Source organism: Callorhinus ursinus, unplaced genomic scaffold, assembly GCF_003265705.2.
Source record: "Callorhinus ursinus isolate GAN/ISIS: 27379988/994484 unplaced genomic scaffold, GSC_fseal_2.0 scaffold82, whole genome shotgun sequence".
Classification (NCBI taxonomy): Eukaryota; Metazoa; Chordata; class Mammalia; order Carnivora; family Otariidae; genus Callorhinus; species Callorhinus ursinus.
Genome location: NW_027397144.1, coordinates 3,170,785 through 3,196,230, shown reverse-complemented (window position 1 = coordinate 3,196,230; position 25,446 = coordinate 3,170,785). Strand labels below are relative to the sequence as shown.

The window sequence follows — 25,446 nt, the reverse complement described above, 5'->3', positions numbered from 1 at the left end:
GCTGAAGGAAGTGAGAGCAGGAGAGTGAAGGGAATGTGGCTAGATATCAGGAAATGAAGGAACAGGGAAGAATTTGTAAGAAAGGGAAGGAGATGATAAGCAAATCCAGGCTTGTTAGATTTGAGTCCAGTTCTGTGAGGAAGGACAAGTTACGCCTAATGCACCCGTGTGCCAGTCAGACCCTGTGTCAGTTACCTATTGCCCCTTATGCTGCATAACAAACAACCCCCAAGTCCCGTGGCTTTAGCCCATCAGCCTTGATTATGGTCCCACTGTCTACGGATCAGCACGACAGTTCTTCTGTCTTCGCTGGGCTCCTGCATGAGTCTTTGGTCAGCTGTGGGTCTGGGAGGGACTCTTTATTCACCCAGGTCAGGCTCTGTCACATGTTTGGGGCTCGGCTGGCCATATGTTTGTCTGGGATGGCTTCAGCTGGAACGACAGGGCTGTCTCCTTGATGTCCCTCATCCTTCTGCAGGCTAGCCTGGGCTTTCATCTGGTGACAGAGGCAGGGTTTCTGGTGAGCAGAAACACGCAGCAGCTCCTGAGCCCCAGATTCAGGACCACCGGGGCACTTCTGTTGCATTGGATTGGCCAAAGCAGGTCACAAGGCTAGCCCAGATTCCAGGGGTACAGATTCCAGGGGTACAGAAATAGGCCCCACCTCCTGATGGCAGGAGCTACTCAATGCTGAGGCACAGAGTGTAGACAGTGAGGGCATCGAGCTGGGTCAGTCTGGCAGTCATTCTACACCAGCTCTTTTACTTCTTTGGGACTTTTGATAATGACTTCCTGTCCCTCTCTGGTTACCCCCAAGGCATTCTAAGGTCCTTGACTCCAGCTCTGGCCCCTCTAGAATTCCTCCTGTCCATGTTTGCTCTCTTTAGATCTCATAGGACCTGTAGCTTGTACTGTTCAAAACCTCAAATTTCTGATGTGGCTTTCCTTCCTCCTCTGCTTTGGGGTGTGACTGGAACTGAAATTTGTTATTGAAATAGTTGGCTCTCTTTATAGTGAACTGAGAGTCAGTGTCAGCTACAGCAGGGCAGAGGTTAGTCTATAAGGTGCCCCTGAGCAAAGGAGAAAGGGGCACTCACAGCATGGCTTGAGCTCACTCTGTGTCCCATTGTGCAGTGTCCAACATGCCCAACCATCCCAGCCTACCCTGATTATGGGATTGGAGAAGAAGAGAGAAGAAAAAAGAAGGGGAAAGGAATTCCACTGGGATCCAGGGCATCGTTTAACCTTAGCACTCTGGCCAGATGGAGAACCTTTCTCAAATGGATCAGGGACCCTGTGGGGAGCTGCAGCCCAGGAAGCCAGGATGGACACCCAGACCGGCAGCCTAATATCTTGTGGACCGAGGTGGGACCAGGCCCTGTGGAGGAGGAGAATCAGAAGTGGAAAGAGGGTATGAAAGTCCCAATTGAACCCACCCATCTACTTCCCTACCCCCCATCCTATATCCTGAGGAAATAAAGTGCAGCTGGGTTCTGGGTTGCCATAGTGACTGCCACAAAGAATTTTGGGGGGGGAAACACCCTGGGGGCATGAAGAAGCAATTTGGGCTCTCAGCTCTCAGAGGTGGGGGGTGGGGGGAGGAGACTGGGATTAGAATCTCCTGGGGAGAAAAAGCTGAGAGAGCTCTGCCAGGGTAGGTGGTGTCAGGGAGCCTGGAACCTTCTGTGTCGCCCCCCCCTGCCCCCCGCTCCCCACCAGCTACCGGAAGGGAGAATGGGTGGAGGCAACCCCAGCTCTGGTGTGGAGGCTTCCAAATCTAAGCCCCCACTTCCAAGGCCTACCTGGGAACTCCCCACCCAGTGTCTGTGGGGGCGGGGCCTCCATATGGATTGATTTTTTTTTTTTTTTTTTAATTTCCAATTCCACCTTGGGACCAGGTGCTGGCTGTGGGATCACACAGGCCTGACACCCCTCAATTTATCCCTCCAACTCAGGAAAGAGCCCAGTCTCACTGCCCAGCCCCTCCCCCTCAGCCTTTAGGTTGTGATGGAAAGGTCTACATATGCTGGGATACAGGGAGGAGGGTGGATTGAAACCCCCAGAGGGACCCTGCAGCCCGCTTTTCCTCCCTCTGGCTTTCTAAACCTCCAAGAAAGCAGAGAAGGCACAGTGTGGTGGCAGCTGCGTGCCTTTTTTTTTTTTTAATCTGTTAATAAAACGCAAGTGAATCAAATCCGCTCCAAGGGAAAGGGTGGGGGGGCGGCCAGGCAGGGGCCATGGTGTTTGCAGAAGTTGGAAATTTAATAAGAAGGGAAAATAAAAATAGCCACTGTGCTGGAGACACAGAGAGAGGGTTGGGAGAAGTCGGCGGGTGTGGGACTCCAGGCTGAGTGGAGACCCTGCAGAGGAGGGATGGGGGAGGGGCTGTGGGGCACGGGGGTCCCCAGAGTCTAGAGAGGCAAGGAAGGCCAGGAAGGCCCAGCCAGGGGCAACAGGAAGGACGGGGCTTGGAGCACCACCCAGAGTGGCCCAATTCCCTGGCAGATCTTCCGCAGGGGTAAGCAGGCCATAGAGGTCAGGGATTGGCAGTCTGAAAGCCTAGGTGAGGAGGCACAGCTCCTGGCTACTTGATCTTTGAGCTGGTGGGGATGCTCATGGTACCATCAGAGCTGCCATGAAGAGCTGTGCCGGTTGCTCATTGCACAAGAGTGCCAGACAGAAGCCAGAGCAAGGGTTGATGTCCTCTGTTCCCCTCACCACACCCTTCATTGGCCCAGAGGAAAGGGTGCCTTTTAAGGATCCACAAAAAAGGTGGAAACAACCCAAATGTCCATCAACAGATGAATGGTTGAGCAAATGTGCTCCATCCGTACATTGGAATATTATTTGGCCCTAAAAAGGAGTACTACTGATACTGACATACGCTACAATGTGCCTGAAACTTGAAAACGCTATGCTCAAAGAAGCCAGACACAAAAGATCACCATGATGCCTTTTATGTGAAATGTCCAGAATAAGTAAATTTATAGAGACAGAAAACAGATTGGTGGTCGCCAGAGGCCAGGGGGACAGGGAAAATTGCAGAGTGACTTAATGGGTACAGGTTTCCTTTTGGGGTGATGGGAATGTTCTGGAATCAGATAGAGGTGATGGCCGCACAACATTGTGAAGGTACTAAATGTCATTGAAGTGTATACTTTAACACGGTTGGTTTTATGTTAGGTGAATTTCACCTCAAAAAAGAAGGAAGGAAGGAAAGAAGGGAGGGAGGAAGGAAAATAGATCCACATAAAGATGATGGAAGACCAGCTGGGTCCCTGCACAGGACTGAGCACACCCCCTGTACCCCCCAAAAGCCCAGGATTGCTGACAGGCCCAGAGCAGAGCAGCCTTGGAATGCATTCATTCACTCAATAAGTATTTACTGAGCATTTACTTCATGCCAGCTACTGTGTGGCATGGTGAAGGAATACACCCCTGCCCTGGGGCTGATGCTCCAGTGGGATGGACAGACAGACCCAGCAAACACGGCGAACAGTGCATTAGGAGGCCGCGCATGCGCGCTGTGGAAGCAGTAATACCGGACACCTGGGGCCGACCGGGGCGCCGCATGCAAGTTTAACTGGGTGACCTCGCTGAGGAACCAAGCTCTGAAGCAGGCAAAGAGCAGGCATGTGGCACATGGCCCTGAAGAGCATTCCAGGCAGAGGGAACAGCCGGTGCAAAGCGTTGAGCCTTGTTATCTGAAATGAGTACCACTAAATGTGGGGTGCTCAGCAGTAGTTAAGGTTCTGCTGGAGGCTTTTTAAAAAAATTTCCAGTTCTGACTTGGATGAGGTACAGGCTGGAAGATGGTACAGCCACGCTCCCCATAAACACACCCACCCCCAACCCGCAGCCAAAAGTCTTGGATTTCTTTTTTTGTTTTTCTAAGATTTTATTTATTGGGCGCCTGGGTGGCTCAGTTGGTTAAGGACTGCCTTCAGCTCAGGTCATGATCCTGGAGTCCCGGGATCGAGTCCCGCATCAGGCTTCCTGCTCAGCTGGGAGTCAGCTTCTCCCTCTGACCCTCCCCGTCTCATGCTCTCTCTCTGTCTCATTCTTTCTCTCTAAATAAATAAATAAAATCTTTAAAATATTTTTTTTTATTTATTTACTTGTCAGAGAGAGCGCACAAGCAGGGAGAGCAAGGAGCTCGATTCAGGACCTGAACCCGGGACCCTGGGATCACGACATGAGTCAAACGGAGGCATTTAACCCACTAAGCCACTCAGGCCGCCCAAGTCTTGGATTTCTATCAGCGGTAGATGATCCCCAGTGAATGCTAGGAGCGGGACAGCAATCACAGCAACAAATCCTAGAAAGGACTTCTTATGTGCCAGGTACTACCATCATATTCACTCATGTAATCCTCACAGTAAACCAAAATGACAACAAAAATGTTATTACCTCTGGCGCCTGGCTGGGTCAGTTGGTAAAGCGTGGGACTCCTGATCTCAGGGTTGTAAGTTCCAGTCCCAGGCTGGATGTAGAGATTAGTTTTTTAAAAACTCTTTTTTAAAAAGGTTATTGTCTCTATTTTCCAAGTGGGGAAACTGAGGCACAGAGCGATGAAGTGGTTTGCCCAGGTTGGCAAGAGAACCCAGGACGGCTTTCTGTGGATCCAGGTGAGCAGAGCCTGTGAGTTTCTTCCGAGGCCCCACCCTGCAGGGTCTGGAGGCAGAGGGTCCCCCTCCTCTGCTCAGAACTCAGCCGGCTCCCACCTTGGACCGGTTTCTTGTTGCTGCCCTCACGAATTCCCACAGCACACGTGTATCATCTCAGGTTCTGGAGACCAGAGTCTGCTTTAGGTCTCCCTGGGCTAAGATGTCAGCTGACTGCCCAGCCGGCAGAGGGTCCCAGGTGCGGGGGAGTTGGCAGTGACGGGTGACTGATGGCTTAATAGCTCGAGCTGGGACCCGGCCCTCCTCACCCACACCGCTGCGGGTGGCCCCCCGGCAAGAGGCAGAGATGGGATAATTCAGTTACCATAAGGACAACGAAAATTCCAGAGAGAGGGAGAGAGAGAGAGAGAGAGAGAGAGAGAGAGATGCACAGACCAGGGGAGAAATGGGAGCTAGTCTGGCTGGGCTCGGATGGGAGGGAGGAGGCAGCTTCCCAGGCCTGTTTTGGGCGGGGGGGGGGGGGGAGGTTCAGGGCGCTGGCAGCCTCAGCCCCTCCCCAGCCTCAGCTGACTTCCTGTCTTGAGAATGGAGAGGCTGAATGCCAGGAGCGAGAGGCCACAGGGCACAGCCCAGGCCTAAGAGGAGAGGGCAGCATGTGGCCAACCCCTGAAGTGTGTGTTTGGGGGGGGAGGGGAGGGAGCCAGGGGTGCTGGTGGAGCAGGGGCCCGGAGAGGACTGGGGGAGCTAGGTCCAGGTCCGAAGCCTCGTGTCATCCTTGACTTGATACCATTCTCTCTCTCTCCACTCACATCCAAACCTTGGACTTCACTTCTCCCACCTCCACGGCCCCGCCTGGTGCAGCCCAGCATCGCCCCACCTGGACCTGCACCTGCAGCCGCCTCCACCCTGGCCTCGGGGCAGCCCGGCCTCGCCTGGAGGTCTATTCCCCCCCGGCCCCCAGGGGGCGCTAGTGAACAGCGGAGCCGCGTTGCCCCTCCTCTGCTCAGAACTCAGCCGGCTTCCCACCTTGGACCGGTTTCTTGTTGCTGCCCTCACGAATTCCCACAGCACACGTGTATCATCTCAGGTTCTGGAGACCAGAGTCTGCTTTAGGTCTCCCTGGGCTAAGATGTCAGCTGACCGCCAGGCTCTAGGGAAGGAGCCCTCACCTCATTCAGGTGCTGGCAGAATTTAGCTCCTTGGGGTTGTAGCCCAAGAAAATGTAGCCCATTTTCTTGCTGGATGTCAGCTGAAACGGTGGCCTGCACTCATTGTGCACACCTTCAAAGCCGGTGGGGATTGTCCTCCTCACATGGCATCTCTCTGACCCCCTTTCTGCCTCCCTCTCCTGCATTTAAGGATTTGTGTTATTAGATGGGGCCCACCCCATAATCAGGATAATCTCCCTGTCTGAAGATCCTTACAACCTAATTACATCTGCAAAGTCCCTTTTGCCATGTGAGGGAACATATTCATGAGTTCTGGGGATTAGGAGGTAGACATCTTTGGGGGGTCATTCTGTATACCAACCTCCTCACTCAGAGCAAAACCCCAAGTCCTCCATCACCCCCCTGCCCTTGTCTCCCCACTTTCTTCCCCTCCTTCCCTCCTGCCACATGGGCCTCCTCACTAGGCACATTCTTGCCTCAGGGCCTTTGCACAGGCTATTTCCTGGGCCTGGATTATCTCCTCCCAGATATCTGCAAGCCTCCTCCCTCACCTCCTCCAAGTCTCCCTTCCTGTGTCTCTTCCCCAGGAAGCCCTTCTCTGACAGCCTCCCTCTCCCCCATTTACAACCACCACAAACCACCATTACCCCATTCTTTTTCCCCATTGCACTCACTGCCCTGGGATATACCAAAGATATTTACTTGCTTATCTTATCTCTAGTCTGGCTCTCCCACCCAAATGTCAGCTCCACCAGGGAGGTCCCTTGTCTCTGCTGTTCTCTCCTGACTCCACGGCACCTCCCCAACCCCTGCTCCTGGCACCCAGCAGTTGCTCGATAAATGTCTGTGGAATGGAATGGAGGGCAGGCAGGGCCCCAGTGCGAAGGAGGACCCAGGGCCCAAGGGAAGGCAGGAGAGAGGTCAGTGTGAGGGGAGAGAGCGAAAGACCTAGAAGAATCCTGGAGTCAAGAGGACACTGAGGAAAATGAACCAGCAGGGAGCCCGTCTTACTCATGGGGTGGGATCAAATGCAGTTCTAGTTTGGCTTCCTGCTGCTCCCTAACGTGCTTTCACGGGGCGGGGGGGGGGGGGGGGGGGGGGGGGGGGGGGTGGCAGGGGTGTTAACTGGATAAACTCTTAGCTTCCTGACTGTTCCACGCATCTCAGATCACAGATGCTCGTGTGGTTGCCTTAAGTCACAAGGCAGCTTAGGCAAGATTCAAGACAAGAATGTCCAGATCTGAGCTTGGATTGTGGTTTAGACTTAAATATTCTCCCCCTTCCCCAGGGCCTGGTTCTGGGGGCCTGGAGTGGTGCAGGGGCCCATCCTTCCCTCCCTCCTTGCTCACCTTTCTTGTCACAGTTAAAGAAAACCAGAGCTGGACAAATGTTAAAGCGATGAAGATAAATTTTGTTTTTTAAAAACTATTGCAGTAGGGGAAAAGAGAGGTCAGTGTAGAACCGGGCTCGTTCTGATTTACAGCCAAGGAGCAGGGTCAGGGGCAGTGGATGGAAAATTACTAGGAGCAAACATCAGGAGGAAGGGAAGGTTCTAGCTTCACTGACTTAGCAGGATTCTTGCTAAAACTGGATTCTATAAGGAAGGACACAGAGAAGCCCAAGGTTGAGGACCAGTCAATGCTCAGGATCTGAGCTCAGGGAGGGAAGGGGGTGTGGGGGGGGGTCAAGTGGTGGTCCCCAAAAGGATAGGTCCCACGTCCTCACCCCTGGAACTTCTATTTGGAAAAAATGTCCTTGCAGATGGGATTAAGTTAAGAATCCTGGGATGAGATCATCCTCAATCAGGTGGGGGAGTCTAAATCCAGTGATGAGTGTCTCTATAAGGGAGAGACAGCCCTGGGGAAGAAAGGGGCAAACACAGAAATTACAGCAGTGCAGCCACAAGCCAGGGCGCACCTGGGGCCACTGGAACAGGAGGAAGCCAGGGAAGGTTCTGCCCTAGAACTCTTAGGGTCCTGGCCTGGCCCACACCTGCATTTCACATTCTGGCCCCCAGCACTGAGGGAGAATAAATTCCTACTGTGTTCCTTCAAGTTTGTGGTCCTTTGTTGTGGCAGCCCCAGGACACCAGGGGGCAGTTGGTCCTGGTGGAACTGGCTGGGGGGGGGGGGGGGGGGGGGGGGGGGGGGGGGGGGTGGTCTGCCTTTCCTGGGCCTAGCAGGTGTTTAGGGCCCCGCTTTCCTTTTGTAAATGCTTTTAAGGAAACCTCTTACCCAGCCCCTGCCTCTCCCTTAGGACCTGCTCCCTGCTCAGCCTGACTCTCTCCCCCATTGAAACCAGTCATATGCTTGCAGTCGGAGGCCCAGCACCTCCTCCAGGAAGCCCTCCTGGATGTACCCTGTGTTTGATTACAGAGTAGTCACCAGCCCCTTTCTTCTGCCCTCCAGAGGCCATGAGGTCCCCAAAGTCCAAGGGACTCACAGATTTTCCAGGACATCCTGCTGATGTTTTTTCTTTCCTGGGCTTGAGGTGAGGAGGGCACTCTGCTCTGTCCCTTTTCTCTTGATGGGGAGAGCATGAAGTTCACAGCACAGCCTCCTCCAAAGAAATCTTCCTCATAAAATCCTCTCCAAACCTGCCTTCCCCAAGCCCTTTAGACCCTGGTCAAGGTGAGAGTCATGAAACCCATTGTGAGCCATCAACTTCAGAAATCTTTGCTGTGGTCTGATGCCTCTCGCTGGTCATCGTGTCTACTTATTTTGGGCCTGAATGAAAATGTCCATCTTAGCATCCTGTTACTCCAGTAATATCCAATTCTGGGGTCCACTGATGTTGCTCCCTGACTATTCCCAGCTCTCTACCTTCCAGGCACATGATGGGTGGCACTTCCTGGTTCCCCTGTGGTTGGTTGGAGCCATGTGTTGAGTTCTGGCCAGTCACCTGCAAGCAGAAGTGATGACATCACTGCCAAGGTGGAGCATTTAATTGCTGATGCAGGACCCTCTGCTCTCTGCTGCAGTGACTAAGAACATTCCAGAGAGCTGCCGCCTCATCAACCTATATCCTGCCATGACAATGACCCAAACAGAGGCCTCATGTGGTCCCAAATGGTCATGTAGCATGAGCAAGAAATAAACTTTTAAGTCACTGAGATGTTGGGGCTACTACAGCATAAGCCAGAGTCTCAGCTGGTGTAATAGTATTCTATGGCGGCTGTAACAAATTACCGCAAATCTGATGGCTGAACACAACATTTATTTCCTTACAGTTCTGGAGCTCAGAAGTCTGAAATCAGTTTCACTAGACTGAAACTAGGGTGTCAGCAGGACCCTGCTCCTTTGGGAGGCTTTAGGGGAGAGTCATTTTACTTTTCCAGATGCTAGAGCTGCAGTGCTGTGTTCCTTAGCTCGTGGCCCCTTCCTCCGTCTTCAAAGCCAGGAGTGTAGCGTCTTCTAACCTCCCTCTGCTTCCCCCTTTCAAGGACACTTATGATTGCATTCAGAGCCCTCCCAGATAATCCAGGATAATCTCCCATTTCAAGAGCCTTAACCTAATCCCTTTCACAAAATCTCTTTTGCCATAGAAAGTCACGTTCACAGGTTCCAGAGCTCAGGAACTAGTATCTTTGGGGGGGGCCATTATTCAGCCTGCAACAGTGGGTTCACCTAGAAGCAAGGATTCAAAGGCGAATCATTTATTTGGGAAGTAATCCCAGGAAGGAGAGTGAGGAAATGAGGAAGAAAAGAACGGGCACATTGTTGAGATTAGTGCTGTGGGCAACTGGGGCTCTAACCCACAGGAGAATTCTGGGGGACATTGTAGAGGTGCGCAATAAATGATTAACCTCACCCAAAGAGAGGTCTGGTTTTTGCCCTTTGCTCCTGGAGGTGACCTCTAAACCCTGGAATGTCTTGCTTGGTAAGAGTATCTTTGTTTACCTGGGACCTTGGGCCAAACAGTCTAACAGTGTGATTTATGGTGGGGGCCTCGGGCCACCCACTGTCAGCTCAACCTCTGGATGGGCTGGAGACTGAGGTCAGCTATACGGATGGTCAACCATGTCTATATGACATAGACCCAATAAAAACTCTGCACACCAAGGCTGGGGTGAGCATCCCAGTTTGGCAGTACACCATGAGTGTTGTCATGCATTGTTACTGGAAGAAGTTAGTGAGTGCTGTTCACACAACTCCACTGGGAGGGGACACCTGGAAGCTCATGCCTGTTGTCTCCTGGATCCTGACCCCTGCACCTCTTCCCTTGGTTGATTTTAATCTCTATCCTTTCCCTGTAATAAACCATAACGTGGAGTATGAGAGCTATCAGTGAGTCCTAGGGAATTGTTGAACCTGAGGTGTCTTGGGAACCCCAAACTTGCTGTTGGAAGTAGAAGTGAGGGTGGTCTTGGGACTTTTACACCCTGCAAGAACACACCTCAGAGTTGTTCCACCCAAGGCATGAGGGATCTGGGGTGTTTATCCTTCAACTCTTATCTTCCATTTGCCAAAGCTGCTCCGGGGGGCATTAACTTCCAGATGCTTTCTCCTGAGAAAAAACCCTCAAGCAGAGAGATGCAGGTGCCATGGTACTGTCACGGTAAATGTCATGGGGACATGTGCAGGGCACCCACCATGTTTGCTTCATCGAGCCTGTCCTGACCGATACTCTGACATTTGCTCAGAGCTAGGCACTGTTCAAGCTCTTTATTTGTTTAAGGAGCCTCAAGATATGCTATGGTGTATTAATGAGTGTCCATTTTTCTGGTAGGGAAACCGAGACGTGGAGAGGTTAAGTCACTCAAACAAGGGACATTGGGCTGCTTGGACTGCTGTAATAAAGTGCCAGAGACGGGGTGGCTTAAACAACAGAAAATAATTTCTTGCGGTTTCTGGAGACTGGAAGTCCAAGATCAAGTTGCCAGCTGTTTTGGGTTCTGGTGAGAATGATCTTTCTGGTTTGAAGATGGCTGTTTTCTCCCTGGACCTCTCATGGTGGAGAGAGAGTGCGGGTGAGCACGCACACATGCACACACGCTCCCGTCTCTGCTTTAAAGGACACTAATCCTGTTGGATCGAGGTCCCTCCCTTATGACTTCATTTAACCATAAATATCTCCATAAAGGCCCAATCTCCAAATCCAGTCACATCGGGAGTTGTGGCTTCAAAATATGAATGTTGGGAGGATACATTCAGTCCATAGGATCACAGAGCTATTCGGTGCTGGAGCTGAGATTCCAACCCTGAATCCACAACCCAAGCTCTTCGCCACTGCTCCTTACAGCCAACAGAGGAGGGAAAAGCCTGCAAAGGGGAAGGGAGATTGGATAAGGGAGGGCAGGTGGCAGCCATGGGAGGCCTGGGCTATCCCCAGGAAGCCTGGGCTTGGGGGATACCTGAATTTCAGCCCCCTTAGGGTGCTGAAATTAGGGTGAAATAGGGTGATGAGAGCGCCCTAAGGTTTAGCAGCTTGAGTGACTGCTTTAAAACCTAAATTGGACCTGGTCACTCTCACGGTCCGAACCCTCCACTAACTTCTCAGAAAAAAAAATCTGTGCTCCTCCCCACAGCCTATAAGCCACTGTCACCTCCCTGCCCTCATCTCTTACCACTGTCACCCTCTCTCACCTCACTCCAGCCTCCTCAATGTTTCTCAGACACACCAAGCAAGTTCTAGCCACAGGGCCTTTGCACATGCCTTTCCTCCCTCCAAGAAAAATCTGCCCTCTGACATTTGCATGGCTTGCTCTCTCTCTTCACTCAGGTTTCTGCTTGGGGTATAGACTGTCTCCCAATATCCCTTTTCTTATCTTTTTTTTTGTAAATAAATTATTTTTTATTGTGATAAAGTACACACACCCTAAAGTTTACCGTTATAACCATTTCAAAGTACACAACTCGGTGGCATTAAGTATATTCACAATGTTGTGCAACCATCCACCACTCTCTAGTTCCAGAACTTTTCCATCACTCTCAATGGAAATCCTATGACCATTAGGTGGTCACTCCCTGTTCTCCCCTCAATTTTCCTTATCTTTTGTATTGATAAAGCACCTCCATTTTTAAGCTGGGCACATGGCCACCCAGGAAAAAGACTTCATTTCCTAGCCTTCCCTGAAGCTATGCCATGTGACTTTGTTTTGGCCAATGATAGGTGAACAGCAGTGACCTGTGCTCCTTCTGGGCAATGCCCTTGAAGGGGAGGAGTGGAGCCACCCCTGACCTTTCTCCTCCCACCGGCTGGAAAGTGGCCATGCTGGGGAGGCATCTTGGTCCACCTTGGAGGTGGCAGAACAGAGACAGAAAGAGCCTACATCCTCACCACAATATAGCCAACCACCCCAGTCTTGGACCATTTACACTCAGACTATTAAGTAAGTACTAAATAAAGTTATCCCTTGGGGCACCTGGCTGGCTCAGTCTGAAAAGCATGCAACTCTTGATCTCGGGGTCATGAGTTCGAGCCCCATGTTGGGTGTAGAGATGACTTAAATAAGTCAATAATCTTAAAAAATGTATCTCTTCTTTGAGGCACCGTAATGTCGGATTTCTGTTCCAGTGGCCAAAATGATATTGTAACTATCAATTTGGTAATAGAATTTAAAATACCTGGCATTATTTTAGTGGGTGGGCAGCTGGTGAGAATTCACACATGAGAGGCTGGGAAGCTGGTGGCCCTTGTCATGCAGGGACAAAACAGTTAGGTAGCCCTCTGCTATAGACCAAATGTGGGTCTTCCTCCAAATTCAGATGGTGAAACTGGATCCCCAACAGGATGGTTAATGGAGGTGGGGCCTCTGGGGGTGATGAAATCATGAGGATGGAATCTTCACAAATGGGATCACTGCTCTTAGAGACCCCCAGAAAGCTCGCTTGCCCCTTCCACCATGTGAGAACACATTTAGAAGACAGCCGACCATGAACCAGGAAGCCGGTCCTCACCAAGAACCAAACCTGCCAGCTCCTTGATCTTGGACTTCCAGATTCCAGAACCAAGAAATAGATATCTTTTGTTTATAAGCGACCCAGTCTATTGTAATCTGTTATAACAGCCCAGATGGACTAAGCCACCTGGCACCTGTGAGATCCATGAAGACAGCCTATAGCTCTAGGTGGCTTAGTCCATCTGGGCTGTTACAACAGATACAATAGACTGGGTCTATTACAGAACACAAGCCTTGCAGCTACAGCTGCCATGTGAGTCAGAAATGACCTGTGTCCTTTAAGCCATAATACTTCCCTCCTATCAGCATCCTTTCAGTTCCCGAGTTCAGATGGCAAGAGTCTGGATGTCAAACTCAGATAGTGGGGGAGACTGCATAGTGAACATTTGGACAGTGAGGGGGACCTGTATTTGGGGACTTTGTCACTACAGCAGCCTAACATTTATTTGCCTTAACTAATACCCACAAAGGAAAAATGCTTCCTTCATCAACCGCTATGGGGATTCAGTAAGGGAATCCACATAAAGCCATGAGCATGTGCCGGGCACATAGAAGCGGCTCAATAAATGTTTGCTGTTTCCCCACCAAGGCCACTTGGGGTTTGGGGAAGGAGATACCCCTTCCCAGACTGCTGGGGAAGCTCCTTTGCTATGTCTTTTGTTGTCAGGCAAGAACCTAGATCCCAGACTGGTTTCCTCTGCAACCACAGCTCCTGTCTGGCAGACCCTCTCCCACAGCTTGCTCCCCATCTGCTTCTGGTAACTCTGTTCCCTCCCCACGCCCCTTCCTGCCTAGTTAGTTCCCTTCAACCTGCCCATCTTGCTTCCTGAAATGCTCCTCCCCTAACCCCCAAAGCACACCACCACCAGCCGGCTGCAAGGGGCCAGGACCGGTTTCTTGCAAAACTTTTTATGATCCTCCCCTGACTACTAAGTGGTTAAAAATATCCACTCCGCCCAGGCAATTTTGCTAAGCTGGTGTCAGGGGGAGAAAGGGAGACAAGGGAGAGCTCACAAATGAAGCAAATTGCTGAAAATCGGATTTTTACTGTCTTATCTAGGAGCCACATGAGAGGAGAGGAGATTGCAATTTCTGCCGGAACTTTCTCACATCCCTATGTCTGGGGCAAGCAAGTGGCAGAGAGCAGGGAGGAGCAGGGCGGGAGGAGCCTGGGAGGGAGAACAGAAGGAAGGACAGGGGCTGAAGAGGGAGGGAGTGGGAAGGGGGGGTGAACAGGAGGAAAGGATGAGTGTGAGAAATTAAGGGCAGCCCTGAGAAAGGCTGGGGGTCCCCAGGGGTTTGGATGCCAGACCCCAGCCAGGGGCTCCTGCAGGGGCTGTACCTCTTTGGAGCCCCTTCACCCACCCACAGAGTCTGATTTTAATTGCCCAGCAAGGATGAGTGTCCTTATAAGGAGGAGAAAGGGAGATAGACTCAGAGATAAATCCACATCCAGATGCAGGCAGACACTGGAGTGATATGGCCAAAAGCCAAGGAATGCCTGGAGCCCCCAGAAGCTGGAGGAGGCAAAGGAAGGTGGCTTTGGAGGGACACCTTGTTTTTGGCCCAGCGATAGTGACTTTAGACTTCTTGCCTCCAGAACTGTGAAAGAACATTGATATTGTTTTAAGCCACTCGATTTGTGGTAATGGATCTGTTATAGCAGCCCTAGGACATACATCCGTACCTACAACACTGGGCAATTGGAAGGAATGGACGACTGAATATGCACCAAGGGCTTAGGAAAGTGCTTGGCATAGAGTGGGGAGACACTGCTGATTTGTTGAATGGATGAGGAAATGTTCAGTGAGCACCTATCATGTGCCAGGTGTTGCTAGATACTGGGGATGAAATGGTCAGCAAAGCCTAACCTGGTCTTTGGGCTCCTGACAAATAAAACCTAGTTAGGGGACAGATGTGGATCAAATCAGCACTCTAATGAAGTGCAATTACATACTGAGATATGGGCTCCAGAGAAAAGAACCAATTCTTAAAGAGCCTAAACCAGCCGAAACTTGACATGAGTGGCACCCGGGGGGAGGTGTCCTAGAGGGACATGCTGAAATCCAAAGGATGAGTAGGTGTTAACAAGAGGAATTTGGAGGAGAGGGAGAAATTTTGCAGATGATGAGAACAGCATGTGCAAGGGACCTGAGGCAGGAAGAGGGTTTGGAGCATGTGCGAAACAGTGGGAAGACCAGGGTGGCTGGAAGAGAGGACAGGGAGGGGTAAAGGAGAGCAGTAGGAAGTTGATGCAATGGGCAGGGGTCAAATCACTCAAAATCTTGTGGGACATGTTACAATTTTTGGTCTTCATTTTAAGAGCGATAGAACTATTGTAGTCATCCAAGTGGAGTTGATGATGGTTTGGACTAGGAGGGTTGATGGAGAGATGTAGGCAGATTCAAGGGATGGCTGTGAAGGTAGATTCTACAGGACCCATTTGGGGAAGTAGAGTTCATGAGACTTGGTGGTGGATTGGATGTGAAGGTGTGGAAGAAGAGAATTCATCTAGACTTGAGCATGACAGGTCTGAGATGCCTTTGAGACATTGAAATGAAATGTCGACAAGGCAGTTGGATGAGGCTCTGCTCTTCAGGAATATAAATATGACAGTCATCATTTGTGGTGTATTTGTCAAGACAGGCTGGGTTATGCTGCAGTAACAAATAAGACCAACATTTCTGGGGCTTCAAACACCAAAGTTTCATTTCTTGCTCATACTACATGGCCATAATGGGTCAGAAGGGGGTGGGGGATGCGGGATGGGGTGCCTGGCTGGCTCAGTCAATGGAGGATGTGACTCTTGATCTTGGGGTCATGAGTTCGAGCCCACATTGAGCTTGGAGCTTACTAGGCTTACTAAAATGAATGAATGAAAATAAAATGCAATCACAAAAAAAAAAAAATAGAAGTGGTAGGGCGGGTATGACTTACTCCATCTGCACTCCAGGATCCAGGCTGATGAAGCAGCCACCATCTTGAATGTTGCCAATTGCCATGCCAGAGGGAAAGATTACTCTGGAGGGACCTCTGTTGGCAATGACGTGATCCAGCCCAGAAGTGGCATGTTTTAAGTTCGCTCAAAATTCACTGGCCAGAACTCATTATGTGCCCCATTTAACCACAAGGATGCTAGGAAATGTAATTCCCCAGATGGGGGAGAACTAGAAAAATTTGGAGAGCAGGATCATGACTTAACCACATGAGCATGAAAAGGTGGTCTGGAGAGAGATGGAGAGCCCCCCAAACCCAACATTTAATGACCCTATAAAAGTAGGCCTGGGGGAACACTAAGATTTTTCTGTGCATTAGTCTGGTGGCCACTACAGGCAGAGGACAAGCAATCCCAGACACAGGCCAGGAACAGAGAGATGAGAGCAGGGCCAGACTGGAGATCTTTCCTCCAGTAGTCTGATATTCTCCCAAAATCCCACTGCATCGGTTAGGCTCAGGCTAGGAAGACAGAAGTCAGTCTAGATATTTCAATAGGGACAGATTTAACGCAGGGAATCAGAGCCAGCAAACCCACTGAGAGGACTGGGGGAGTCATGCCAACATCCAGGAAGGCAACATATACAGGAACCGTAGGGAATCACTGCTGATGCTTGGTGACCTCAAGGGTCTACTCTCAACATCGAAATAGACTATTTGTAGGACGATGCCCAGAAGGTGCCCAGCAAGTCTCACAGCTGCCATTTACCTGCCATTGACAGGACAAATGATGGCCCTATTTTCTTCCACCTGACAAATCCTGCATGAATGCCTCTCAGTATTAGACTCCACCCAATAGCTCCATTGACAAGGGAGTCTTAGGCATGTAGTTCTCAGACTTCTAACCCCTGAGGTAGAGAATCAAAGGATGTGCAGAGTTGCTAGCAGGCAATTGAGTCCACCCAAAAAGGTGGACCATGGAGACGGTGGCCTGAAGGGTTTGGGACCTGGTGATGTGCTGGCGAGGAGGAGTTGGAGTGATCATGGGCCATGGCGTGGGCCCCCCCTCCACACGGGCAAGACAGCCCCCTTGTTCCATGAGGCTATTCCTTCCCAGGATCTTTGGATTGCGTTCCTCCCTATAAAGCAACAAAAATTAGATGACAATGTGGAGCCTGGGTGATAAAGGGGGTACTTAAAAGTAAAGACTGAAGGGGCGCCTGGCTGGCTCAGTCCATGGAGCATGAGACTCTTGATCTCAGGGCTGTGACTTTGAGCCCCGTGTTGGGTGTTAAAATTACTTAAAAATAAAATCTTAAAAAAAAAAAGTAAAAAATGGAGTAGTATTCAGTGAGCAAAAGAAATGAGCTATCAAGCTACAAGAAGACATGAAGGAAGCTTAAATGCATATTGCTGAGTGAAAGAAGCCAATCTGAAAAAGTTACACACTGTATGATTCCAACTATATGACATTATGGAAAAAGCAAAACTATAGAGACAGTCAAAAGAACCACTGTTGCGGGTTGGGCGTGGGGGAGGGCAGTGGGAGGACGAGGTGGACCACAGGGGATTTTTAGGGTGGCGAAACTATTCTGTATGATACTGAAATGGTGGATCCATGAAATCTTGCAGTTGTCAAAACCCATAGAACATGCAACACTAAGTGAACCCTAAGGTAGACGGTGGACTGAATTGATATTGGTTCATCCAACTGTAACAAATTTGCCACACTAATGTAAGACATTAATGACAGGAGAAATTGGATAGGTATATGGAAACTGTCTGCACTGACTGTACAATTTTCCTATAAACTTAAAACTGCTTTAAAATATATAATCTAGGGGCGCCAGGGTGGCTCAGTAGGTTAAGCATCCAACTCTTGATTTTGGCTCAGGCCATGATCTCAGGGTCATGAGATTGAGCCCCTTGCTGGGCTCTGCACATTCTCTCTCTCTCCTTCTCCCTCGTCCCCTCTGCCCCCTCTCAAAAAACATATATATATGTATATATATTCTATTGATTAAAAAAACCAAAACAGGAGTGCCTGGGTGGCTCAGTCGTTAAGTGTCTGCCTTCAGCTCAGGTCATGATCCCAGGGTCCTGGGATCGAGCCCTGTATCAGGCTCCCTGCTCAGTGGGGAGCCTGCTTCTCCCTCTCCTTCTACTGCTCCCCCTGCTTGTGCTCTCTTGCTCTCTGTCAAATAAATAAAATCTTTTAAAAAAATAAATAAAAAATAAAAAAAACCAAAACAGTGGCTTCTTGGGGCTGGATCATGCTCCAGTCTGTGGGTAGTCTCTGACGGACAGAGACAATTGATTGCTGGAGATGCCGTAAGTGCACTAGGCATTGAGCTTCCAGGGATGAGCATCCATAGGGATGGCTGGCAGCTGTGAACCTCACACTTCTGGCAGACCAGGGGACTAGCCTGGCACTGGTCTGTTCCTCTGTCAACCTTGAGAGTCTATTTCCAGGATCTGGGACTCTCTCACCAAGAACCATCTTGGTCTCTCCTGGATTAGTAAGCCAATCAGGCCTCAGTTTCACCATCCGTAAGTGGGGCTATAATATGTAATAGTTACAACAGTCTCAGTTATGCTATGTAACAAACAAGCCCAGATTGCTGAACTAGAAGAGGCCGTGTTTCCGGGTTCCAGACGTGCAGTCTGGGAAATGGGGCTCCTGAAAGACATGCAGTTATGATACGGCATGGCCCAGGTTTGCAGCAGGTCAGCATGGCAGGGACAGCTATTTCTGAGTGTCGGCCACAGAAGCAGCCAACACAGAGATGCTGACATTTTTGCAAACACGGCTGCCGGCCGCCTGCCCGGAGCCAAACACTTTTCTGTCCTTCTCTCCTCCCTGCCCCACATTCCTTTGGAGCTGGAGGTTAATAAACTCATCACTGATGAGCAGGGAACACATCTGCAGAGGTTTTAATTACAGTAGAAAATTGGCCCAATTGGTATTTAATGTAGAGTAAGTATCGAGTTAACCGATCAGGGCAGGAGGAACTGAGGTTTGCACGGAGGTGTCCTGAGCCCTGCCTGGCTGGTTTTCCCCGAGAGCCTCCAAGGGCAGGGGCTGCTGTAGTGTTGGCTCTCCGGAGGCTGCAGCGGGACCTCAGGGATCCCGGGAGAGAAAAGGAAGCAGCCTGAGGTGAGGGGGTAAGAAGACATTTCTGAAAGCTCAGCTCAGGGCTCCGCTCTCTGGCCTCAGGGCTTTTCTCCTTTGCAATCTGTGACCTCCCTCTCCTCCGGGCAGCCTTGGAGGGAAGGCTGGGGCTCCTGTGGACAGGGTGTAGGAGGAGCTGGGGAATGGGGTGGAGCGGAATTGGTCCGTAGGGTGGGGGGCGGGGGAGGGGGGGACAGGGCAGAGCTGCAGGGCTAAACTTTCTTTTTCTTTTATTTTTTAAGATTTTATTTATTTATTTGACAGAGAGAGAGAGCACAAGCAGGGGAAGAGGCAGAAGGGGAAGCAGGTTCCTGCTTAGCAAGAAACCCGACGCGGGGATCATGACCTGAGCTGAAGGCAGACGCTTAACCGACTGAGCCACCCACGCACCCGCACCCCAGAGTTAAACTTTCTAAGTGAGGCAGGGAGAGGAGAAAGGGCCCCGCATCTCCCACCCTGCCTCCCAGTTTTGCTGCAGGGGAGCTAATGGAGGGAACCTTTTTGGAGAGACTGCTCAAGAGAGAAAAAAAACCAAAAAGCCCCAAACGATAGGAGGCAATGGGCTAGCAGAAGCCAAGCTCACCCAGAATCCACCACAGTTGTCACTACAATTTTCCATACATTCCAGGCCCCCCAGGATGACTGTGTCCTGTCCAGAGAGACAGTTTTAAATATAAAAGCATAGACTCTGGAGTCAGACTGCCCAGATTCTGACTCTGTCACCTACTAGCTGGGTGACTGAGGGCAAGCGACTTAACCTGTCCATGTCTCAGTTTTCTCATCTGTAAAATAGGTGTAATTTGTAATGGTTAGGCTAAGCGAGGCTGCAGAAACTAAAGAAACCCAGCATCTCAGTGAATGAAAATCACAAGGTTTATTTCTCACTCATGCTTCATGTTTGTTTTGGGTCATTGTGGGGAGGCTCTGCTTATCATGGTCACTGGTGGAGCAGTCACACTCTGGAACATTCTAGAACATTGCTTGCGGTCATGCCAGAAGGAAATAAGAGCTTTGGAAGCTCGTGCACAGGCAATTAAATGCTCTGGTTGGGAATGACATGCATCAGTTCCACTCACAACTCATGGGTTAGAACCAGTCATGTGACCTCCTCCACAAGGTGGGCAGGAAGCACAATTCTTGGCCAGCAGCACTGACGGGCTTCCAACTTACAGGCTGTCGTAAAAATTAAGTAGGGTAATGTGAAATGCTTAGGACAGTGCCTGGCATACAGTGAGCACTCTTTCCATGTTCCTGATTTTGTGTCTTACCAGGAAAAGTGACCTCACCCAGGTCTCTGATGCTGATTGAACAGGACCGAGATGGACCAGTGGCTGGAAGCCTGGAAGATGTGCTTCAGGAGTGTGCCAGGGACATCCAACCACTGAGGCACAGGTCAGGGCACACCCGTGCCTGACCCTGAACTCAGACAAGACACAGAGCTCCATCATGCATTCCAGGGAGGGAGATGCGAGCTGGAGCCTGCCCAGACCCTCCAAAGGGCACCCCCCACCCCCCACAGAAACCTACCTTATGCCCGTGCCATGCATGCCACCCCGAGTGTGGACGAGTGCTCATGTCAGCTTCAGCATGCAGCCCGGACCTCCAGAAGGTAGGAGGTCCTACCGCCTGCCACCACCCCTCACCGTTCTTCACCTATTTGCTGGTTGATAACCTTTCCTCTTGGCCGGAAGGAGCACTCTCTCAGAGGAGTTCTTGACAGAGGAGGTGACAAGTAACACCGGTGAGCAAACAGACCCCCAGAGGCAAAGTCCCTTGCTCGGGGTCTCCCAGCAAAAAGTGGTGGAGGCAGGATTCAAACCCAGGCTGCTCTGTCTTCAGAGCTTTAAAATACGCCACCACGCTTCCTCTCGGAGCCTGGGTCTGCACCCCTTTCCTTCACTAGCTCCCCACAAGTCCCACCAGCCTCCCTCAACCTTCCCTCCTGGACCCCGCCCCTAAGAGCCAGGCAGCTCTGCAGAACCCCTGGTTTCCCCACCATCCAACCACAGCTAACTTCAAGGTGGGAACCGGGGCCTCCCAGACACCCAGGGACCCCCAGAACAATGGACATCGCGCAAGGGCGGGAAAAGGGCTGGCAACTCTAGGTAAAGCCGGGAGCGCTCCGCAGACCCGAATCCCCCCAGCAGAGCCCAGCCAGGCCTGCGCCAGGCGACCTCTTCCAGCAGCTTTGGCTTCAGCAAGGAGAGGGGAGCAGCAAAACAGCGCCCTTCGCCAGCTCCCCAAACATCCTCCAGCCCCCCGCCTTGGGGAAGGTGGGGGGCCACGGCTGCCCAGGAGCGGCCCTTTCCCGGGTTCCGCAGCCACAGCGGCGGATTCCCAGACTGGGGGGAGCAGTGGGCGGGGTCCTGGAGTGCTGGCGGGCAGAGGGGTAGAAGTGCCATCCATCCCCCCCCCCCGGAGGTCCCCCGCGTGCACATCGCGCTGTCCATCCTCCGCGATGATAGGCAGGGATGTCCCCCAAAGCGCTCCAGCTTCCCAGCCCTCATTCCCGGCGAGCTAAGCCCTGCCTGGGGCCTCCCTTCCCAGCGAGGGCAGGAAAGGGGAGTTAAGGAGGATTTAGAGACCGGCCCGCCTGCGGAGAGATTAGATGAGATCAATATACAGAGGGCCGGGTGAGATCCCGCTGAGGGGCTCCTTAAGACCGGTGACCCTGAGAGGTAATTAACAGGCTTGCTGGGGTTGGCCAGACCCCTCACCTCCACCTCCACCCTATTTGGCAGCCCCTACAAAGCCCGGGGCTGGGGTCCTGGCTCCCTCTTACTCCTCCACACCAGCCCTGACCGTTCAGAACCAGGGTCCTCCTCCAGCTACCTCCCTGGGGAGCCTGGAGGGATCATTGTCATAGTCTCTGCCACTCTTGGAGTGCTTGCTATATGCCGGAAGCTGTCTAAAGCTTTATAGAGCTCCCTGATTTTTCACCACAATTCTAGAAGGCAGGTTGCTAACAAGAGCTCTCCTCTACAGATGGAGAAATGGAGGCAGAGGGAGATGAGGGGGCTTGTCTAAGGTCACACCACAAGTAACCATAAATCTGGGATTCAAACCCAGGCATTTGGGGTTCAGAACTTGGGCCCCTAACCTTCTGGACTACAGTCCTATGCCTTCCCCCTGACCCCCCCCCCCCCCCGCCACAAACTGGCTTTAACTCTTAGAAAGGGCAAGACCAATACCCCAATGTATTGGCCCCTAGTCGTTTTTCCAACACATTTAACCACCTGCAAGTCAACGGAGCAACCAGATGCGAGGGAAAACTCTATGAACCTAAGTACATGACGCAAAGTCCATGCATCAGTGAAAGCATGTGACCCAGAAGGTGTATACGCTCCAGAAAGAGGGGGGATCCCATTAATCTTGTCTCGAGAAGCCTAACATCTGGCATGAGGTGGGTGGTCAATATATTTTTGTGGAATTGAATTGGACTAATGGTCATGACCTTTACTGACAGCCCCTTCACTCCTAGGTTAGACACAGTAACAACATTGGCCAGGTTAAATGGGCGCAGGGAGCTACTCAGGGTGGACAAAGCTACAGTGCTGGAGACAAGGAATGGGAAGAAATCTTGCCTACACCACTTACTAGCCATGCCTTCATTCTTCCTTCTGTAAAATGGGTTATTGTGAGCATTAGGGAAAATTATTGTCAAGTTTCTAACATGGTGCCTGGTACCTAGCAAGTACTAGATAAACATTAACTTGAATTTTTTAGGGGGCTAACAGAAAAACTATAAAAACAGACATAAGACCTCAAAAAAAAAAAAAAAAAGGCATGGCAGCCTAGGAGCAACCTTGCCTTGGGACTGTTGAAATGAGAGCAGAACTTGTTTTGGCCACAAAACGGAGGGCTGAGATCCTGTTATCTATAGAAAGCCTGAATGGAGGTTTGAAGAACTACCTGTAACACTGATGTATGTAATAAGAGCTGATATTTATCAATCCTGGGCATTTGCGCCTCCCAGCAAGCTGATGAAGTGGGGACTATGATTATTGCATTTGTCGATGGGGAAACAGAAGCTCAGTGAGGTTAAGAAACTTGACCAAGATCACATAGCATGTAGCGGTCAGGCTGGGACTCAGGCCTGGCTCTGTGTGACGGCAAAGTCCTGCCCCAAGAAAGACTAGAAGAATAAACACCTAAAGATCAGCAGTGATATCCTCAAGGCTGGAAATGTGGGAGAACACTATTGTCTTTTGGTATACTCTGTGTGTTTCCTGCCTGTGCTAGTAACAATAATAATAAAGCTAAATATTTTTAAATTCTTTCTAAATATAACCCTTTAGGGAAGAGGAAAAGCTCAAAGGGGAAAACCCTTCGTGGTGAGGGTCCCCACCGGAAGCACTCTGTTAAGTAGGTGACTTGAGGTCTGGGAATGAGAGAAGCTATAGCATAGGAGACCCTGGGGCCCTGTGAGGCTGGGGAGCTATTACCTCCCCTAGGAGCTGTGGTCCTGCTCACGTGAGTGACCACCCTGCAGGACAGGCTCAGAGCCGCCCCCACGTCCCTCCTGCCCTCCATCTTCTACCAGAGCTTCCTGTTGGCTAAAGCTGAGGAAGCCAGAGGACCAGGGAGCCCCGTCCGCCCCAGCACCCCAAGCAGGGTGGAGGACAGTAAAACGTCAGTCTTTTGAGGGGGGAGAGGCAAAGGGAGAGAAAGAGAACCTCCACACTGGGGGTGGAGCCCAACATGGGGGTCAATCCCACAACCCCGAGATCATGACCTAAGCCAAAATCAAGAGTCGGACATTTAACTGACTGAGCCACCCAGACACGCCAATGAAGCGTCAATATTTTTTTAAAGATTTTATTTATTTATTTGAGAGAGAGAGAGAGCACAAGCAGGGGGAGCGGCAGGAAGAGGGAGAGGGAGAAGCAGGCTCCCCGCTGAGCAGGGAGCCTGATGCGGGGCTCGATCCTGGGACCCCGGGATCATGACCTGAGCCGAAGGCAGATGCTTAACCAACTGAGCCACCCAGGCGCCCTGAAGCATCAATCCTGAAGGCCACGTGGGAACTATCTTATCCTACCCTCCTTAACTTAGAATTCAGAACCAGCCTGCTCTTCCACTGGTGAAAACACCTTTTGGAGAAATATTTATTCTCCTGCACAAGATGGTACAGACAAGGACTTTGACAAGAACAAAAAGCTGGTAACAATCTTAGATAATAGCCATGGGGAATGATGAATTATTAAGTGAATTATGGCCCCTACTATGGGAAATGAGACCAAAAAAAAAAAAGGTGGTGCAAAAAAAAGCACCCAAATCTATTGTGATGGGAGTGCATTGAATCGTGCCCTTCCCCCCCAAAAAAGCATGCCCAGGTCCTAACCCCCAGTACATGTGAATGGGGCCTTATTTGGAAATAGAGTCTTTGCACATGCAGTGAGGTGAGGATCTCAAGATGAGATCATTCTGGATTTTAGAGTGGGTTTCAAATTCAGGGACTGGGGTCCTTACATGAGAAAGGAAAGGGGGTTGGAGAGACACAGGGGAGAAGGTCAAGGAACACCAGGAACCCCCAGAAGCTGGAAAAGGCCAGGAAGGATCCTCCCCTAGAGGCTTCCCAGGGAGTGTGGCCCTACTGACACCTTGATTTCAGACTTCTGGTCTCCAGAACTGGGAGAGGACACATTCCTATTGTTTTAAGCCCCCCAGTTTGTGGCGGCCGCCACAAGAACCAACTACCGTGATACAAGCAAGTTTCAGAACAATGTGGGCAGTGTGATACAGTCTATGTTAAAACTGTTAGAAAGCGCCCATAGCATTGTGGGCAATGCCCTGCCGACTGCCCTGGGGCCACCTGGGGTCACCTGAAGCTTTAGTGGACAGTTTTCATACAGGCTTACAGCATGCCACCCCAAGCAGCCACATCCCCACCTGGGGTGCTTCTCTTAGGGGTGGGCAAGGCTGTTACTGGCCTCAGGAGCGGCCCTCAATCAGAGAGGGATGGGAGCTGGTGGATATGCCCCAACTCCCTCAACCAGGGAGGGGGGGCAACTCAGATGTACAACCGACACCCAGAGGTTCCCAGTAGGAATGAGCCCCAGGTGCCCACAGGGGTCACCTGCTCACTAATACCCCATCCTCTTGGTTTCCTACTTTCCCTGTTGTATTAATTATCTAATCCTGCTTAACAAATTACCCAAATTCAGTGGCTTAAGAGGATGATCATTTATTATCTCTCCTGTGTCTGCGAATCAGGAATTCTGACAGGACATAAGGGGAACAGCATGTCTCTGCTCCTCAATGTCTGAGACCTCAGCTGCAAGCCTCAAAGACTGGGGCTGGAGTCATCTGAAGGGTATCATTCCTTGCATGACTGGTGGCTGATGTGGGCTGTGGCCGGAGGACCCAACTGGGGCTGTTGTTTGTTAACACCCACATGTGGCCCCTCGTGTGATCTGGGCTTCCTTACAACATGGCTGGGTTCCAAGGGCAAGCATCGAGAGAAAGGGTGGGGAGGGGAGGAGGAGGATGGGGAGAGGAAGACAGGGGAAGGAGGAGGAGGAGGGGGCAAGGAGGGGGAGGATGGGGGAGGAGAGGATGGGGAGGAGGAGGAGGATGGGAAGGAGGAGGAGGATGAGGGAGGAGGAGGAGGATGGAGAGGAGGAGGATGGGGAGGAGGAGGAT

General features: G+C 51.1%; 1 long non-coding RNA gene across 5 annotated transcripts in view; it reads left to right on the top strand.

Annotated features, from left to right (window-relative positions):
• Positions 1-836: 836 nt before the first annotated feature.
• Positions 837-25,446, top strand: part of LOC141369895 (uncharacterized) — a 27,546-nt gene continuing 2,936 nt past the window's right edge. For 2 of the 5 annotated variants that reach the window (XR_012376722.1, XR_003206197.2), the window contains exons 1-3: positions 837-1,411; positions 4,549-4,628; positions 20,073-20,542. This is a non-coding gene — a long non-coding RNA (uncharacterized lncRNA). Of the gene's footprint in view, positions 1,412-4,548; positions 4,629-5,486; positions 6,432-20,072; positions 23,076-25,446 lie in introns of those variants that run through there. The other 3 variants (XR_012376723.1, XR_012376721.1, XR_003206196.2) reach the window with 3 other exon arrangements.